General features: G+C 41.4%; 2 protein-coding genes across 4 annotated transcripts in view; one reads left to right on the top strand and one right to left on the bottom strand.

The window, feature by feature from the left end:
- Positions 1–12412, bottom strand: part of RSPRY1 (ring finger and SPRY domain containing 1) — a 49755-nt gene extending 37343 nt beyond the window's left edge. Inside the window, exon 1 of one of the 3 annotated variants that reach the window (XM_058527879.1) lies at positions 11951–12412. The gene's annotated coding sequence lies outside the window, so the exon portion shown is untranslated. The remainder of the gene's footprint in view (positions 1–11950) is intronic. The other 2 variants (XM_058527880.1, XM_058527881.1) reach the window with 2 other exon arrangements.
- Positions 12413–12698: 286 nt separating this feature from the next.
- PSME3IP1 (proteasome activator subunit 3 interacting protein 1) overlaps positions 12699–19813 on the top strand; it is a 32230-nt gene continuing 25115 nt past the window's right edge. Inside the window, exon 1 of the mRNA XM_058527876.1 lies at positions 12699–12895. The gene's annotated coding sequence lies outside the window, so the exon portion shown is untranslated. The remainder of the gene's footprint in view (positions 12896–19813) is intronic.

The following is a 19813-nucleotide window of genomic DNA, read 5'->3' as shown; positions in this document are numbered from 1 at the left end:
ATTTCCCATTTGAAGGCTCTCTACAGAATTTACAGAAATCATGCAAGTAGTTACAAAGTTTTCCTGTTACGTAAGCAAGACTCTGTTTTGGGAAAGGCAAATATATATCACAAGGTTACATTTTCACAATAATCAGTTTGTTGCACAATACGTCTGCTACAAAGATAAGAATAAGGATGCACCAATTATCTTTGTCCGAAAACACTGACTAAGCACCTCGTGCCAGGCACCACACTGGCACTGGGAGAACCAAGATGAACAAGGCACAGTCCCTGCCCGCCAGGAATTCGTGGATGGCCATTCTCATCCCACACAGTATGTTTATCATCAAAAAACCTAATGATGGAACCAGCTCTTCATTAAGCTGAGAAAACCTGGTTAGGTCCACAAAGAAGTAAAGATTTGGAAGCAGGAGACTGATCATGGGGTTGGCAGCAAAAAGTAAGAAATCATGCTGGGACCTGGAGACTAGGACCCATAAGGACACATAAGGAATAGAGAATAGTGTTTAGTTTCTATTCAGCAGTTGGCTATTTACAATTAAGTCCTCATATATTAAGCTCTGGCTCAGGAATAGACATAAATAAAATGTACAATCCAGTGAGATTAGAAGAGAAAAATTACTTCCATTATTTTGGACAGATGTGCAGCAAATTCTTTTAAATATTTGCCAAGTTTAATTAATGCCCATAGGAGGAAAATGAAAAAGAGACAGAGATAGAAAAAATATATATATATAAAATATTTAATCTAATCTACATAGTGGGGGAAGGACAGGAAAGGGGGAGAGGTAGGGATGAGATGGGATGGGATAGGAGGAGAAAGGAGAAGCGACAGACACTGTCTCCCTCCAGACTACCAAGATAGCAATGGGCGAGCCAAGTAATACCACAGACATTCCTGGTTCCCCCAAAAAGAGTCAGGCTGTCTTCAAAATTTGGAGGTTGTACATAAAAAGATGTCTGAAGTTTAGGTAGAAGCATGATGCAAGGACTCAGCTGGAAATAGCTTTTTAAGAGAGAATACATTTTAAACCATCAGAGTACCATTCCCATTACTGTAGGGACCAGAGTATACAATTCCCTCGAGAAGGCTGATAACCAAGAGATTTCAGGGCTTAAAAGGACAGGAGACAAACCAGAAATAACTCTTTTAAAGGGTCTCTGGTATAAATTTCTATTGGTCTTATAAATTATGTTGGTTTCTGAGAAAGACCAAAAAGCAACATTTCAGAAGAGATGCTCTGGCCCTTCTCACAGAAAATTCGCAGAGAAGGCACTGTTGGAACAATTCGGATGAGAGGAGGTAAAGAAACCAAGGTTTTGTGGCAGGTCTGCCACTGGGCAAGCAGCCCAGCTGACATGCCACTAGAACACTTCCTTGAAATCCTAAAATATTATATTTAAAATTTATCTGTTAATTTTTAAAAATGAAAAATGAATACACATTAATTTTAAGTCCTAAATGCTGCAGATGCCTACAGAAAAGCCTCTCTTCTGAAAGGCTTTCTTCACAGCCCATTCTTTTCCCAGAGGTAACTCCTGTTAAAAGCTTCACGTGTCTGTTTCCATTATTATGTGCTTACAAATTCGTTTTTTTTTTTTTTTCTCCACTAGGACGATGTCGTAAGTATTGTTCTGTGATTTGCTTTTTTTCCTTAACAACACACCTTTCTATACGAGTATATATAAAACTACCTCACCCTGTTTAAGGCTGTACAGAAATCCACACTCTGGATTATCACAGTGTCTTAACCACTATGCTATAAAAATCTGAGGCTAAACCAACTAATACTTTAGGGAGCTGGAAGGGAGTGCTCCAGGATTCGATACAAGGACACCCTATTTGGGAATGCTTCATCTCCTGAGGAAGTGCTCTCTTACCCCAAACTGCTCCGTGCAGTCACTGTCACCAGAGCAGAAGGGAATTCCGCTGGCTTCTCTAAAGCTCCCGAGCCTTTCCACACAATCAGTACAGAAGGTGGGACGGGCATGACATGCAAGCAGTAGATGCAATCCAACCAGACACACTATATGGGGAAGGCATACCTGAGGAAGGGAGACCAGTCAAGTACTAAAAATAACTGGCAATGATTTGAGAATATCAAGGCGAGATTAAGTCCCAGAAAACAAAGCCTTGAAGGGGAGAGAACGGGATCCTACAAAGTTACAGTTTAATGCCAACACTAAAGCTATTTAGAATAACTAACAAGAAACAATGTTGAAAGTGCTTGTGAGGAAAGCAGTGGCTTAAAAAGAAGTTTGTTGGATCTCAAATTCTTAAACTTTATTCTATCCAAAAATTTTTTGCTAAGGCTTATATAAACTGAATGTAGAATCATTAATCTATGCAGATTTCCATTTAGCACAGTTTCCAAGTAAATGGAAGATATCCAATACATACAATACAGTATTTTTAAAAATCTGACTAAATTTGGAGGTGAGAAGACAAGAATTAAGCAGTTTTTTTTTTCTATTTCCAAATTAAACTCAAGTGTAATTTAGGTCAATTGCTTCCCAAAGAGTCATTTTCCTTAAATGACCCAGAAAATGATGTCAACTACAAAACTTGTCAGAGAAGGAAATCGAGTAAAAAAATAAAAAGTCTTCAAATATTTGAAAACCAAAGATTTTCTTTTTTAAGGACTAGCTGTAAAGACCAAGTGTAAAGAAGAGGTTAAGGGGCCGGCCCAGTGGCGCAAGCGGTTAAGTGCGCGTGCTCCGCTGCAGCGGCCCGGGGTTTGCCGGTTCGGATCCCAGGCGCGCACTGACGCACCGCTTGTCAAGCCATGCTGTGGCTGCGCCTCATATACAGTAGAGGAAGATGGCCACAGATGTTAGCCCAGGACCAGTTTTCCTCAGCAAAAAAAAAAAAGAGGAGGATTGGCAGATGTTAGCTCAGGGCCGATCTTCCTCACAAAAACAAAAAAAGAGGTTAATTAGGTGGGAGAAGTCTTGAGGCATTTCAAAGCAAAGACTATGAAATATACAAGGAAAAAATAAGACCTGCTATCTTTAAAAAATTTCTGAAACGAGCATACAAAGTACTTGAGGGTTACAGCCAAAGGCAGGACACACAAAAGAACAAAGTGTATCATCTTTCAGATTTATTCAGCACTAAAAAATGTAAAGCTTTTTATCTGGAAATGGTTGTCACTCATGGTACTTTTCGCAGAGAACAAATTGTGAATACTTTAGGCAAAAGACTGGGTGATAAGAGCTAAACAATTACACTTTACACAGCTCTGTTTTATCTCATTCCAAAAAGCATTATGTGGCCCACTTTCCAAGGACCATTGTTTTAAGACAGTAACACTCAGCCTACAGACGTTGTACTGGAGGCCAGAGGCCACCTACAACACAGGGCACGGGCTCCACAGTCAGACAAACTTGGGCACAGGTCCCTGCTCTGCAATATTTACAGCTACGAATTCTAATTACTATGACTATTGACACACTTTAAAACACGGAGATAGTAATAGTTCTCACACCTCACAGTGAGGATTAAATGTAATAGTGTACGTAAAACAAATGGCACAGTGCCTAACACTCAAACTGGATCCAAAAATGCAAGATGTTATTATAAAATGAGCACGTAGCTAATCAGAAGTAACTAAATTATCCAGGAGGTGGAGACTCTGGAGTAAGACTTGACTTAAGAGCACTAAGATAGGGACCCGCCCACTGGCGCAAGTGGCTAAGTGCGCGTGCTCTGCTGTGGCGGCCCTGAGTTCGCCGGTTCGGATTCCAGGTGCACACCAACGCACCGCTTGTCAAGCCATGCTGTGGCGGCATCCCATATAAAGTGGAGGAGGATGGACACGGATGTTAGCCCAGGGCCAGTCTTTCTTAGCAAAAAAAGAGGAGGATTGGCAGATGTTAGCACAGGGCTGATCTTCCTCACACACAAAAAAAAGAGCACTAAGATAACTAAGGAATTTCTTTTTTTAAAAATTTTTTATTGAGGTAACATTGGTTTATAACATTATATAAAGTAAATTTCAGGTGTACATCATTTCGATTTCTATGTAGACTACATCACGTTCACCACCCAAAAACTAATCACCATCCATCACCGTACACATGTGCCCTCTCACTGCTTTCGCCCTCTTCCCTCCCCCCAAGAACTTATTTTTTATGAAACCATTTACTCTGTACTGAAATAATTTTTACTTATCTATACTTTCAGACAAAAAACCTTGGAAGAGATTACAGCTTAATCATCCCAAAGGTGATGGGCATTAAACTGCTTAGGTATTTCTTTAATGCAAATTCCTAGTTTCACTCCAAATAGACAGAAGCAGAGTTTCTAGGATGTGGCCCAAGCAGGTGTTTTCGTAAATGCTCCCCAGGTGATTCTGATGGTGGCCAGGTCTGGAAATCACTGTGCTATCGAAGCAAACACAGAACCTGGCACAGTAGGCAGGATCTACCGACCGAGTGAAGACACAAATTGAAACATTAAAGGATAATTCTTTTAGGATCAAAAAAGTTAATCTCACTTTCCATAAAAATGAACTGAGACTCTCTTTGAACATAGTCTATTGGAGAGGTCAGTCAAAATAAACACTAGAATAGTTACATCCATTAGTGATTATATACAGTACATATCAACACAATGAACAGAATAGCTCTGTATACTTCCCACCAGATCCACCCTATGAAGCATCATAATGAACCTAGATTGGTTCTAGCACTGGATGATTCTGATACTTCTCTTATGCACTGAGGTTGGTTTAAGAAAGTACATCTTTGAGGGGGAAGTATATAATTTTTCTAGATGGTACCCTGTTTATGAGTAACGTTATCCAAGGGTTGACAGACAGAATGGATGGAAAATGAGTAAGACTGGAGGTTATGTAAAAGCAACATATCCGTAATACCTAAATACTTCACCTTAACTTTGAAGACTACTTAGCATTAGATGGTCAAGTCCATTTTGAGACCAAAAAATAGCTAGTCACATAATTTAAATATACACAACTATTGGATCTATGGCTGCGGCAATCATCAACTAACGTGGCAATCTTCACGTGATTTAATGATAGTGATACCACTGAATGCCACTGCTTAGCAGACTTTTCTTACCAACTAAATTGTAATGCTTTTTAAATCATACTGTTCATAGCCATTTTGCTGCAAGAGCATAATTACAATCAAACATTTCCTTTGTGAATCTATTTCTCTGAAGTGTGGTATTATTAATTTTGATTCTTCCCTTTTTTAAAAAGAAAATAAAGACTGTTCTTTCCAATTCTGTATCATTTATGATTTATTAAATTTTTATATTTTATATTTTTTAAAGCTACTCTAGGAGGAAAAAAAGTTTGATTTTTTTTCTCAGTAAGTTTAGTGTCAAAGCAGTAAGGTCTGGCACTCAAAACAGACCTCGACCATCATAAACAGCTCACCACAGAGGCATCTGGCCGACTGGTCTAACTCTCTCTAACAAATGGTCCAGGAATCAATGATTCATCTCTTCAAATATTTGCTTGCATTTAATCATAACACGGCTCAGTGATATTAAAAACACTTTCTTTCCTCTGAAAATAAGATTTCAGGATTATGGTGCCAAGAAAGGAGAAGGTAGTTGAATGACCATAAGGAAGAAAAACCAAACTTTGGGCATGAAATCACTATTGCTGTCACCTTCACCTCATCATTCCAAAATTGTGTTATAGGAGGCAGCATTTTTTCCAATCCACCCCCGACTTCCAAAAGGGTCAATCATAAGCATGAACAGTAACTACAAGACACTGGAAATCTTCATGATTTTCTCTCATTAGAAAATGTTTTGGATTTTTTCCTAAGTCAGTAAAGGTATTACAAGTAATAGCTTTCAGTGTCATGCTTACTGCCCCCCCAACATTACGAAAAATTTCAAACATACAGCAAAGTTAAATTTTACAGTGAACACGTAAATACCCACTACCTAGATTCTACCATTAACATTTACTATACTTGCTTTACTTGCTTTATCACATATCTATCCATCTAATTTTTTTGATGCAAAGTAAACTGCAGGCATCAGTGAACTTCCCCCTAAATAATTCAGCATGCATATCACTAACAGGACTTGAATATGTTTTTAGAGGTTAAATTTACATATAATGATATGTACATGTCTTAAGCATATGTGTTAAGTTTTGTCAAATGCATACACCTGTGTAACTAAAACCCTATCAAGACAGAGAACCTTACCCAGAAATATATTTGCTCTTAGAATATCCTGCAGGACACCCCAAAGACCGTAATTTTCTTACTGAAGATTGTGTTTAAATGGGGAAAACTTGGAGGTCAACAAGATTGATTATTTGGTAGTGCAATAAGTAGATTAAAAAAGTATATTATATATCAAGAGTACACTTGGCAGTTGAAACAGGCAGTTGAAACAGAAACTACCTAAAGACGTTTCAACAGGAGTGTTTTTGTCTATCGATTCTAAAGCATCTGGTATTCTGTGGGGGTAGGAAGGGAAGGGGAAGATTGTGAAATATTTGGTTGGAACTTCACTTTTCCCCCCAAAGGAAAGGCAGCACTGAGAAGATACTTTTTCATGTCACCCAGGTGTCCAAAACTATCTATCTGCAATGGCACTGGCCACTTGAGGTTTAAATCACACAGGGTACTATTATCCCCTGGATTGTAACCTTCACGTTGTCTGGGGAAGGCAATGGATGATTCTGATACTTCTCTTACGCACTGACGTTGGTTTAAGAAAGTACATCTTTGAGGGGGAAGTATATAATTTTTCTGGTTGAACTGTTAGGGAAGGAGTATCTGGAAAAAGTTTCCCCTAAAATGTTGAGAGCTTTTTAACCCAGTAGCAGTGGCGTCTGTGGTCAGGTGAGACTTATGGCAGAACAAATCATAGAATACAGTCCTGACCTGAAACAGTACAAAGGAGAAAAGACAAATCCTTTTAGCATTCAAAAAAACATATTAAAAAATAAAATTTAGAGCTGGGATAGAGTAAGGAACTTCCAGAAGCAAACAGTAATAAAAAAGGAGAAATAATCCCTGACTGGTCTCAAAGATTGAAAAATCTGCCTTGGACCCAAAAAAGAAATACTAAGAAAGAACTGAGGTAAGTACTAATGATGGTTGCAGTACAAAGGAGAAAAACAAATGTAATACTCCATACTACTTGGGATATTCCCCCCAGGAGACCAAACAACAGGAAATCTATAGATGTGTTATTCAAACACATATATGATTCACAAATCTGAAGGAAAAGGATTTTCCTATTATAAAAAACTCTTTGCTATTAAGAAAAGCAAATAAAATGTGTAAACAGCATGAATAGCACCATTTTCCTTAATGAGATCTACTTAAAATGGTGTCCGAAAACACTGAATCAGGTACCTAATAGAACCTAACAGGTATTCAGTAAATATTTTCAGTAAATTTATTCTAACGTCTGTAAAAAGAGAAAATATTTATCACTTTGAAAAACTGAGACATCATTCAATAAACATGAATACAATGCGTATATGCCAGGCACTGAGCAAAGATGAAAAAGGTCCCTCACGCTCTTGGCAGAGATGAACGACAGCAACAGACAACACTGAGGGCCCTACCCGTAATACAGTACATGCCACAGAAGTCTATGGATAAGCATAGGTCCACTAGGAGGCGGCCTCTCACACCACCATTTTTCCAGCGGAAAAGGAACTTGGTAACTTTCAAGTATCTCTGTACAAGCAAGTTTTTAGGTGTCTATATCAGCATTAGCAAAATGGGAATGGAGGATTTATATTTGCACTGAAACACATCCATGTCTTAAATTATAAGCCAAAATATTGTTGGTACAAATATCCCCGACCACACAGTGAAAGGTTAACCAAAAGTCCATAAATTAATTGATAAAGATGAAGCTAATAGTAATGCTAAGGAATAAAACAAACAAGAGGAAGCACAATGGAAAACCGAGATCAATTTGAGACAACATTGATGATGCATCCCAAATAAGCACCCTTCCTTAACACTGCAGGAATCCCCATTCTGCACATGACATGTAAGAAGCTTTGCATTGCTGCCAGGTTTCCCAGCACAGACTTCCTGGGAGAAAAAAGTATTATAGCCAACAGTAAACTTTAATGTTGTGCTGTTTTTGGTTTATAAATACCAAGTTTTAGTAATCCATAATAATTCACTTGGCAAGTTATTAATAAGTAGCCCTTAGGCATATGTAAATATGAACAACTATGAAGCAGTTAACAACTGAAAAGAGGAGCTGCACTTCCCATAAGGAGGGGCGGGGTAGCAGCCACACTGAGAATCTCTGCATTAAGGGAGCACAGGAGAGTAAACTTAATTCTTCAAGAGGTAGAAGGGGTAAGAAAAAACTAACACTGAAACATTAAACTATGAGGTAATAATAAACTTGCCGAGTAAGGTGTTTCAAAGCTTCTGTTTGATGTGTATAGGACCCATGAAATTATGCCTGCAAACTATAATTTCAAGCAGTAAGAAAGCTACACGCAGGGTTTATTCCTTAACAAACTTAAGGAGTGCATCAATTCTTTGCTATCTCAAATGCATTCTTAGATTTCAAAAGCTCAGAAAGGGAGACAAGGGGAATATTCTCTAAGAGCCTACCACTATTTATAAGATAACTTTACCTCATTTAGCCTTTTATAAATCACAGTTATCTACAGTTAAATATGCTTCTACGTATTTAATCAGCAAGCATTCCTTTTTGGAATGGACACTGAGAGTAAAATATATCAAATATGTACTTTTTTCCTAATCATAAAGGTTGGCAAGAAAACTATTTCAAAAGCTGACTTATTGAGTAGATAAACCAGAGAAAACATTCATTCTTCTGTACTCCTAAAAGTTGTAAACGTCTCCTCCTAGGGGTTGTGGCCCAAGTTTTGGCATTCACTACTTCCTGACTATTCTGTTTTTCAATTTTCTACTTTGACTATCAGGAAGAAACTATCTAAATTCAATGGTAAAGGCTTTGAAAATGCCAAATATTTGAAGAGAAGCTAAATTGATAGTTTACTACCCTCAAATAACTCTTTTGAAATCAACTACTGGTTCCACTGTGACGCCCAACTGTGGTGCCTAAAGACTTTCTACTTACTTTTGAAACCCTGTGAGGATCACATCCTACTTTACAAGGATCCCACCACAAAACAGACAATTTCCAATTAAAAATAGTGTAATAGTGATTACCATCCTCAAGAATTCCTAATAATTTCTCAAACTATAGATATTAGAGTATCAAAGAGAGCTGTATTTTATTTTATTTATTTATTTTTTTTTTGAGGAGATCAGCCCTGTGCTAACATCCGCCAATCCTCCTCTTTTTTTGCTGAGGAAGACGGCCCTGGGCTAACATCTGTGCCCATCTTCCTCCACTTTATATGGGACGCCGCCACAGCATGGCTTGCCAAGCAGTGCATCGGTGCGCGCCCGGGATCGGAACCAGCGAACCCCGGGCCGCCGCAGCGGAGCGCGCGCACTTAACCGCTTGCGCCACAGGGCCGGCCCCGAGAGCTGTATTTTAAAGGATGCAAAGTAACTTCTCACTTCATTATAACAAATTACTTGATTATTAAGGAAAGTATAGGGCCGGCCCTGTGGCTTAGTGGTTAAGCGCGCGCGCTCTGCTGCTGGCGGCCCGGGTTCGGATCCCGGGCGCGCACCGACGCACCGCTTCTCCGGCCATGCTGAGGCCGCGTCCCACATACAGCAACTAGAAGGATATGCAACTATGACATACAACTATCTACTGGGGCTTTGGGGGAAAAAATAAATAAATAAAATTATTAAAAAAAAAAAAGGAAAGTATAGGCAATTCTTGATAGATTGAATTAAACTCATGAGTTGAAATAGACTTGTAAATGCACTTCAGGAGTACACAACGATTTTTTTGTTACTCTCTTGCCAAAACCTACTTTAGAACTGTTGTTTTCCCCTATTCACTATAGAATAACATAATATTACACAAAATGCTAAGTTTTTATTTCCCCTTGATTCTTGGCCAATTTACTAAGTGAAAAGTTATTTTGCTGACAAAGCAGAAAGAGTCCACATAGTGTTATGCTGGAACACTTCCTATAATCAATAACTTAAAAGTAATCATGGAGTACAGAAGTAATGAAGGGTTTGGGAAAACAGCAAAGAGCAGGACACCGAAAGACATTAAGCAGTAGGTCAGGACAACATGTATCCTGGGAAATCCGAAAGCTCACACAACCACCACAGCAATCTTTTATTAAAAGACCCATGGAATATAAGATTAGAAAAAAGAAAGTCATCTGTTAAAAAACAAACAAACAAAACTTCAAAAATCACAAATTACCCAATATTTGGCAAACCAGCTCTAACAAATGCCACTAACCAAACATTAGGAAAATGTCATACATGGACATAAGTATCTTATAACCTCATAGATGGAGCTACAAAGCAAGATGTCATCCCAGGAAATGCAAACTCTACACATGGTGAAGGATAAAGAGAACCATCGTGGAAGAGAAACTGAAAAACAACTGCTAATGTGCCTCAGAATCTCTAGTTTGGGGTTACCACAGGAAGGCACAACATTCACGGAGACAAAGAGGGGGTAAATCACAGCTGAGGGAGGAAGCATGATATTCACCACCTGGAGACACCTAAAGGCCATGAATATATATACATATATATGAGATATATATCCACATATTTATATATATTTCCATATACGATATTCCACGTATATATGATATATATCCATATATATATATGGAAAAGGGGAAGGTGGTTTACAATATTGAGATCAAATTACATGGAGGAAAATTTCAGCTGTCAGAGAAAAACTTCCTGAAGGAAAAGATTATATTATAGAGCTACCTCCTGCCAGCACCATCAGAAGTTCAAAGTAAATTAAAACTCTGGGAGCAAAAACTGGAAATCCCTCCAGCCCCATCTAAGCAGGGGTTGAAACCACGGGTTTGGATTATAATATAACCTAAAAAGCTGTGAACCTTGAAGCTTTCAGTACAACATGGCTCCCAGCACGCCATAGGTGATCAAGGACACCTGTGTTAATGCTAACCCCTCACATCTACATACTGCTCTACAGTACAGAAAGTGCCTTCACTTTCATTCCTCAAAAGCAACCCCTTTGGTGGTACAATCACAGTCCTTTTACTTTCACACAGCTTGTAGCTTATAAAATACTTTCGCACACTGTTATTTTACAGAAGAGACCCAAGGAGATGAAGTCACTCGTCTAAGGACTAGTAGACGGTAGACGAGGTGTCTTCACAACTGTGGGACTCTTCCTCAGTTGATTACAGACACTTCCAACCCTTAAAAGTTCAGAGTACAACACTCGAGGGAGAGCAGCCTCATCCAGACAGCTAAGGAGGATGGAACTGCAGAGTCTCAGTGGACCATCTCTGCCTCGGTCTCCCTCCCCAAAGACAAGGAAACTGAGGCAGCAGGTAGGGACAGAAGCCTGATCCACCGTCAGCAAGGAGCGTTGGTGGGATGGACTTCCCTAACTCCACCTGCACTAAGCCCAGAAAGAGCTGAATCCTGTGTCTGAGACACAAGTCGGTCTCTAGAGAGGGAAAACCCTCGCCATCCCCGCCTCCCTCTCGCTCTTCCCCACAGGGGCTTTCCTATGGATGGGGGTCTCTTCTTGCCAGATCCCCCCAGCCATCCCCTCTCCCCAAGGCCCTTACCCATTTTTCCCATCTGGCCTCCGGAGTAGGAGAATCCGCTAGCTCTGGCTCCCAACTCCGAGCCACTGTCTCTGAGACGTTTCTCGACCCCAAGGCATTTCTCTGTCTCCCCGGGGAAGATCTGCCTCCGACCCGTGGCACCGAAACCTCAAACACCACAAAAGGAAACCCTCCCAAAGCATCCTCCCTTCTCCCCCTTCCGCCCTGGGCATCCCTGAGGAGCATCCCTAAACATCACGAGCCTTCCAGGAGCTACCTGCCTCTCACCTGGGCCCTTGTAGCCGCGGCCTCCTCAGAAGGGCGACCCCCAAGAACCTCTTCTGGTCAGGAACCCCCTAAAAGGGGAACACCCTCTTCCAGGAACCTCTTCAGGCGCCTTCAGCGCGGCCTCGGTAGAGAATCTCTGGGCTGTTTCCTGGGCTCTGCCCACCGCCACCTCCTCCCGGGTCCCTTCCCGGAGCCTCCCCCGGCCTCAGGCCGGTCTCCCCGCCGCAGACTCGGCCGGCTGTTCCCCTCCCTCACGGCCGTCCCCAGCCCTCAGACGCCCCGCGGCTCCGCGTCCCCAGGCGCTTCCGGAGCAGCGCAGCTGGGCTGCGGCACTGACTTTCTCCAGCTCCCAGGCCCACTCGAGGAAGGGGGCGGCGACGGCCGCGGCTACGCGACTCCTTTGTGACAGGTCCCAGAGAGCGGTAAAGATGGACGCGAGGGCACGGCGCTGCCATTACGCGCTGGGCCCACCCCCGCTTCGTACCGCCCCGGCCCTCCTTCAGTCCCCTAGGAAACGCCCCTTCCTCGGTGGCAATCCCTCTCCCTGACAGCCAATCATCTTTCAGGAACTGTATCACGTGATACCACGACCTAGCCCGCCCCCCAGGCAGGAGCTGGCCAATCCCCTTGCTGAGGTGTGAATGGCCCAATCAGATGTCTCCGGCTAGGTTTCGGGCACCGGATTTCCATCTGTCTCCTGGGGAGGAAGAGAGGTGTGGATTGGGTTACGTCGCCGGAAGTGGGGCGGGACTTTGTTGTGGCGGTGAGGAACAGGAAGCCCTGAAGGGTCAAAAGGAATACAAAAGCAAAGGCTATTTTCTTTCCTATTTTTTTTTTCATTCTTTCTATTTTTTTTTTTCTCCTAAACAGAGAGCTACCTTGGCTGTGGCGGTTTGGGGTGAGCGCCGCCGAGGTGAGGAGGTCTCGCCTCCCGCGCGCTGGTAGGTGAGTGCGGCCTGAGCCCTGGCCAGGCGGCGAAACCTGGGGTCCAGCTTCTGTGCTCAGGTGATGGGGGCTGCGCGCGATGTGAGGGTTAGGGCCGGGCCTGGTCTCAGTCTGCGCGCTCGCCCAGGGTTCTGAGTCCTCGCGGCCAAGGGCTTGCGGGGCCCAGTCGGAGGGGAGCCGACGGAGCCCGTGGGAAGGCGTCCAGATCGTGTGCGGGAGGATCCGGACCCTCTCCAGCGGTTCTGGCACTGCAGGGCCTCTTACCAGCTCCCCTCCTACTTCCTTGCTAAGTGGGGCCACGCAGGCTCCAAGTGAGGAGCCGGCTCTGTTCCAGAGGTCTTGGACCGGCTCCAGGCTACTCAAGAGATGTGGGGGTGCTTGGTTGGAAATGGTTGAATCGTAGAATGTAAGTGTAGGATGGGAAACTGATTTATTATGTACCATGTACCAGTTGCTACGCTCAGTTCATTTTCTTTTAATGGGAAACAAACCAGCGTGCTCGTTTTGCAGAAAACTTAGGAAACTGAGACGAAGAGTTGAAGCATCTTGTTTGCGAGTTGGTGGCCCATGTGAATGTCAGTCCGCACGGAGGGAAAAGGAGGAGACCTATTCCTTCTTAGTAGTGGTTCTTAAGCAAGTAGAAAACAAATCTTTTGCGGGCCTTTTCGAATGCAGATTATTGGACCCCACCCCCAAATAGGCTGAGTAGGGCTGGAGTGGGACCCAGGAATCCAAGTGCGGGCCTGGTGGTCAGAATTCCCAATGACCTCTGGTGAACCAGCTGTGAGGTGAGATTTGTTGATTCTCCAGCTGTTTGGTTTATTGGGGTCCCCTCTGTCAACAGGGACCCCATACAAAGGTTTGGAGAGCCCTGCTTCTGAAATCCTTGAAAGGAGTCAGTCTGTAGACTGCTTTTTGGTAGGAGGAATTGAGCTAAGATAAAGGCAGCTCTTAGGGTCCTTCAAGTAGAGCTTGAGATGAGCTGTTAACGCTTTGTAAGGATCCGAAAGCGGAGGCTGCCCAATTGTCTTTCTCTACTGAAGTCTTGGTGCCTTTATCTTGTGGGGAAATTCTTCGTGGTTGTAAGAAAGGAAGAATTATGTCAAGAGGATTACCTGGTTAGCAGTTTTCCCTGTCACCTTCCAAGAATCTTGATTTTTTTTTTTTTTTTTTGTGAGGAGATCAGCCCTGTGCTAACATCCGCCAATCCTCCTCTTTTTTTGCGGAGGAAGACGGCCCTGGGCTAACATCCGTGCCCATCCTCCTCCACTTTACATGGGACGCCGCCACAGCATGGCTTGCCAAAGCAGTGCGTAGGTGCGCGCCCGGGATCCGAACCAGCGAACCCCGGGCCGCCGCAGCGGAGCGCGCGCACCCAACCGCTTGCGCCACCGGGCTGGCCCGAAATCTTGATGTTTTGTTAGCGTCAAGCCGCTGCTTCAGAAATTGAAAACCATATATCTGGTAAATGAAGTAATTTAAGTGCATGGTTCAGCCATAGGCTCAAGCATATTGTAATTATGCTTTTGTCACAGCTAAATTAAGCAATTTCAGTGTACTCACTATTGACCACGTTTGTTGTTGTTTTTTTTTTTTTTTTGTGAGGGAGATCAGCCCTGAGCTAACATCCGTGCTTAATCCTCCTCTTTTTGCTGAGGAAGACCGGCTCTGAGCTAACATCTATTGCCAATCCTCCTCCTTCCCCCACCCCCAAAGCCCCAGTAGATAGTTGTATGTCATAGTTGCACATCCTTCTAGTTGCTGTATGTGGGATGCAGCCTCAGCATGGCCGGAGAAGCAGTGCGTCGGTGCGTGCCTGGGATTGGAACCCCGGGCCGCCAGCAGCAGAGCGCGCGCACTTAACTGCTAAGCCACCAGGCCGGCCCTGACCACGTTTTGAACATGTTTTGTCTTCATTCTTAAATATGGTCTGTTTCACTCTCTACTATAGTATGTCTTTTAAAGATTGTTCTGTCTTTGTCTTTGGTTTTCTGCATTTTTACTATGATGTATCCAACTACAGATGTGGTTTTGTTCAGTTTGTTTGGTGTTTATTAGACTTTTTGAATTTGTGGGTTAGTGTCTTTCATTAGTTTTGTAAAATTCTGCCCCATTGTCTATCTTCCTTCTTTACTGATTTAACATAGAACTTTTCACTCTATTCTCTATCCCTCTTACTCTCTTTTTATTTTTCCATACTACATTCTGGATAATTTCTTCTTCATTAATTCTCTCAAGTTATTTTTAATCTGTTATTAAACTCATCCTTTGAAATCTTAAATTCAGTTATTGCATTTTTTAGTTTCTGAAGTTCTGTTTAGTTCTTTTTCAGATGTGCAATGCCACTGTTTTACAGTTTCTTATTCTCTGGTATTGATTTTGAGGTTTGGTTTTTATTTCTTTAAACATGGTAAGCATAATTGTTTTATGTTCTGTATGTTTTATGATCTGTATGTGTTAATTCCTCTGTCTGAATTCCCTTTGGTTCTGTTTCTGTTGCCCATTATTCCTGCTGCTTTTTTTCCCAGCTCACTTTTACCTTGAAGGTGTAGTTCTTTGGGATACCACATTAAGATAGAGAGGAAGGTGGTTATCAGAATCCACACCCTGGCTGGCCTCCTGGCTTTGACTTTTGTTTCTGTTGCTTCACAAGGGCCCCCAAACAGCAGCTTTCAGGTTGACTATCAGGCTTATAATTTTATTTATTTATTTTTTTTCCCCAAAGCCCCAGCAGATAGTTGAATGTCATAGTTGCACGTCCTTCTAGTTGCTGTATGTGGGACGTGGCCTCAGCATGGCCGGAGAAGCAGTGCGTCGGTGGGCGCCCGGGATCCGAACCCCGGGCCGCCAGCAGCTGAGTGCGCTCACTTAACCGCTAAGCCATGGGGCCTGCCCTGACTATCAGGCTTAATTTCTGGTTTTCACCTTTTCTTGGATCTTGGCCAAATTTTTGACTATCTTCTTAGCTTTTCTGTTTGTTGCAGAATTATTTTTAAGATTTCTTCCAGTTTTTTTATAGTAGAGGTAGAGGCTAGGTCTCAATTACCCAGCCCACTATTTCTGGAACTGAAAGCCCCCCCTTTCATTTTGATTTTGGAATGTAAAATTTGTGACTTCAGGCACTTTTGAGTTAAAGATTATTTTTCTTTGTATACCTAAAACGTCCACCACTTTTCACTGTGATAGCCACTATCAAAATTAAGCTTCCCTGATGCTTTTTTCTAGTCTTCTTTTTCTTAACTCCTTGGTGCTTAGCTTCTATTCTCTTGTAGTGCTTAACCGCATTTCTCCTTTTCCTTAAATTGCTCATGTGCCAACCTTATCTCTTATACCAAATGCAGGTTCCTCACTTGCTAAAAAGTAAAGTGCCTGTTTAGTACCTAGCACTGTGCCTTGCACATAATAGGTCCTCTGTAAAGATTTATTTCAAAAATACAACTGAGTGAATTAGTTGGTCTTGTATGGTTTGTGTCATGCAAAACCTTTTTTTTTTTTTAAATTTGGTCTTAGAGAGGAGTTACATAAAGCCTAGGGGGTTGGGTAAGGGAGTACAATTGAGTGTGGGTTAGGTTCCAAAGCCAGCTCAGATGGCAAAATAGTGTACAAAGTTACCCTCGAAAATCTTTTAGGGTGGTACCACTTGGAGGTAGGTATACCAGCGCAGCAAAATTCCAACATGGCGAGGTTTTCCTCCAGCTTTGGAACAGCTGTTCTTTTTCCTCCTTTGAGCCCCAGATGAAGTAAGTAGTTGGTTTGCTTTTAGGAGCCACAATGTGTAAAAGCTACAACTAATATTAGAATCATACATAGTGAGGGAAGTGTTTGTACTGTGAGAGGCACACATGAACTGGAGAACTGAGGATCAGCAAAGGGAATCAAAATGTAAGGTAGTTCTCTTTTTTCCTTCCAGTGCGTGTAGATGAAGTCAAGGTTAATGCACATACGATGAGACTCTGTTCTTGTGCTATGGAAAGACAAATGTATATATAGATCTTTTTTGTTTTAACTTTTCATTGCATGTGTTTTTAGATGCCTAGACAACCAGAAAGTTACTACAAATTGCTGTTTATAATAAACGTTTTAAATATGGATTAAATTGCTTATGCTGTACCCTTATTTTTAGATTTTTTTAGTCTACTTTGCCACTGGAGTATGTTAAATAAGCCTCAGTGTTAGAAGACTGACTGAAGATTACTTTGTCTAGTAATAAATACTAACAGAGTGTTCTCTGTTAGTAGTTGTCATTCTCTGAAGTTTTATGATATAAGGAAAGTCAGCTTGATCTGAATTACTGTAGTTTGGTAGAAGTGCCTTCTGGCCAGAAAGCAGTCTTTATTTGGAGTATAGTTGAGTTTGCCAGATGGCAAATTCCTCTTAGCGGCTGTCCTGCATTTTGAAATTCCATGTGACTTGAACATCAGGGTAAAAATATTAGAATAGCAGTACTTAAGTGTATTTACTGACAAAAGGAAAGTGAATTGGCCTATTTTTGCTACCCAAAGAGAAGCCTTAGAACACCATAACACAGAGATTTGATTCCCCTCCACCCCCCATATTTTTACACATATAGTCTTTCTAATGTTAGCATTAGGAGGGTATGGTGGTGGCCAGTGATGTAAAGACTTAAGTAGTCTGCCATCACAAAATTCAGTTCCATGGGAAACCAGATCTCATTAGCTTGTCTCATGGCACTAGCTAAATGGAATAATTTTGAGGTCAGCAATAACAATTATTTTGGGGGCAGCAATGTAAGTTTTGTATCTTAAAACCTGTGTAGCATGCTATATAAGATGCTGAGCCCATTTTATCCCACCAACCTGGAAATTAAATATCACAGTCTCCAGTACAAACACAGTAATGCACTGTTTAACAGTTACTCTGGCTTGAAATATAAGAACTGTGTTTTTTTGGCTGTCAAGCAAATTTGAAAACTATGTTCTTTGTGTCAGTTTGAAACTTTTAAGTTTGGGCAAAGTCATTTGGGTATGGTTTTAGTTTTTCATGAATTTCCTATTCGAAGAACTTAAATAATCCTTTTTAAAGTAATGTAATGTTTAGTTTGATAAGTAAACTTGAGTCATCTTGAAAAAAAAAGCTATGTGAGTAAAGGAAAGTTGACAGCATTTATTCTCTCTAAGATTAAACACAGTAAGGACAAAATAAGCATTCCCCATGTAAATTTTCTTCATTCCTACATGAGTCTTTATAGTTAGATCCCCAGACCCCTGGGCTTTTGTTTGTGTTTTGTTTTTAATTATTCTAGCAAATGAAGGGGGAAAATAAGAGATTTGAGAAAATTTAGCTAGGCAGTAGGAATTGGAAATAAACACAATTTAATTTCCAGCTTCTCTACTTCCAGAAGGAGGTAAGTAAGTTGCAGGTACTCATCACCTCTCTATTGCAGAATAAACAGCCAATGAATATTGGACTCTTCAAAGAAAAGTGCTGTGTGAGGGAAATACTTACTATTCAGTATAAGAGAGCATTTTTTAGTCAGTTGAAACTAAAGGAAAGTAGCAAGAGCTATTCTTGAAGAAGACATCCATTACATAATAAAGTGATGTAATTTTTGGTCTTGTGTTTCCTACTGCACAAATTGTATGGTGTTTGACTAGAGTTTCCTTTGGGACGTAGAAGCTTCAGCAAGTACTCCTATAATGCCTGCAAGTACTCCTATAATGCCTACCATTCTCTATAACTTACATTGGACAATACCTAGGAATATTCATGTGAGAGCATGCCTCTGTGCTTAAGTTTTTCAAATCCTCTTCATGGTTGGTTTATTCAGTGAGTATTTATTATATACCTGATATATGCCAGACACTGTGCTAATGAGCACTGTGGATACAGAGCTCTTGGAACAGACGTAAATGATAAAACACAATGGCTAAGTGCTGTAGTAGAGTTATAAATGGCTGTAGTGGGGGCTAGAGTAGACACAGGGAGACTGATGGAATGCTATTGCAGTAGTCCATGTAAGAGGAGGCCCTGAAAAGAAGAGATTTGAAAGGAATGGACTCTTCTCTTTAAAAAAAAAAAAAAAAAAAAAAAAAAGAGAGGATGGATTAAAAAGAGGACCTTATGAAGTCGAGACAACAGAACTTGGTGACTGGTGGGATGTAAGGGAAGGAGAAAAAAGGAGTCTAGGTGTATGTCCAGGTTTTCAGCCTGGGAAACTGGATTGGTCCATACTGGTGCCCCTTGTTACTACTGCCTTTTACAGTACTACTCATTTTGGTAATTCATTATATACACTATTATCTGGTATTAACTAGCACAAGAGTACTAACTCTTCAAGTTTATTTCCTGTATGCACCTGGTAGCATTTCGCACAGTGCTGGACACAGAGTTCGGCATTCAGCACAGTGTAGAGTTTATTTAAATCGAATTACTGATAAAGTAAAACAGGAAAATAGAGAACCACAGTAAAGGGAAAATATAGGATTACCAAATTATATATACATGTAAGTTCTTCCTCATTTCTCTCAGTTTGATGTGATTCCTTTCCCACCTCAAATGTCACGGTTGTTTACGTTACTGATTTATTTCGCCCCCATTCCCTGAGAGCAGACAGTCTTTCTCTCGCTCCTATAACCAGTCCAGAGCTGAGCAGAGTGCTTTGTACTAATGGCAAACCTTCCGAAGCATTTCTAAGCATGTGCCAAAGTCTGTGCTAAGTGCTTTATGTGGGTTATCTTATCTTCACAGAAGCTTTATGTTGTGCAGTACTATTTTAATCCCCCTTGGTGAGTGCAATCTATGGATGAGGAAACCAAGGCTCAGAGGACTTAAGTAACTTGTCCAGGGTCATACAACTTGTAAGGGGTAGAGCTGAGGGCTCTGGATTTCAGACAGTCTATAATCTTTATCTTTACCTGTACCCCGTCTTGGTAAGGAGACTACAATAGAGGATACTTG

This window comes from Diceros bicornis, chromosome 32, assembly GCF_020826845.1.
Source record: "Diceros bicornis minor isolate mBicDic1 chromosome 32, mDicBic1.mat.cur, whole genome shotgun sequence".
NCBI lineage: Eukaryota > Metazoa > Chordata > Mammalia > Perissodactyla > Rhinocerotidae > Diceros > Diceros bicornis.
This window is presented reverse-complemented; position numbering and strand designations above follow the sequence as displayed.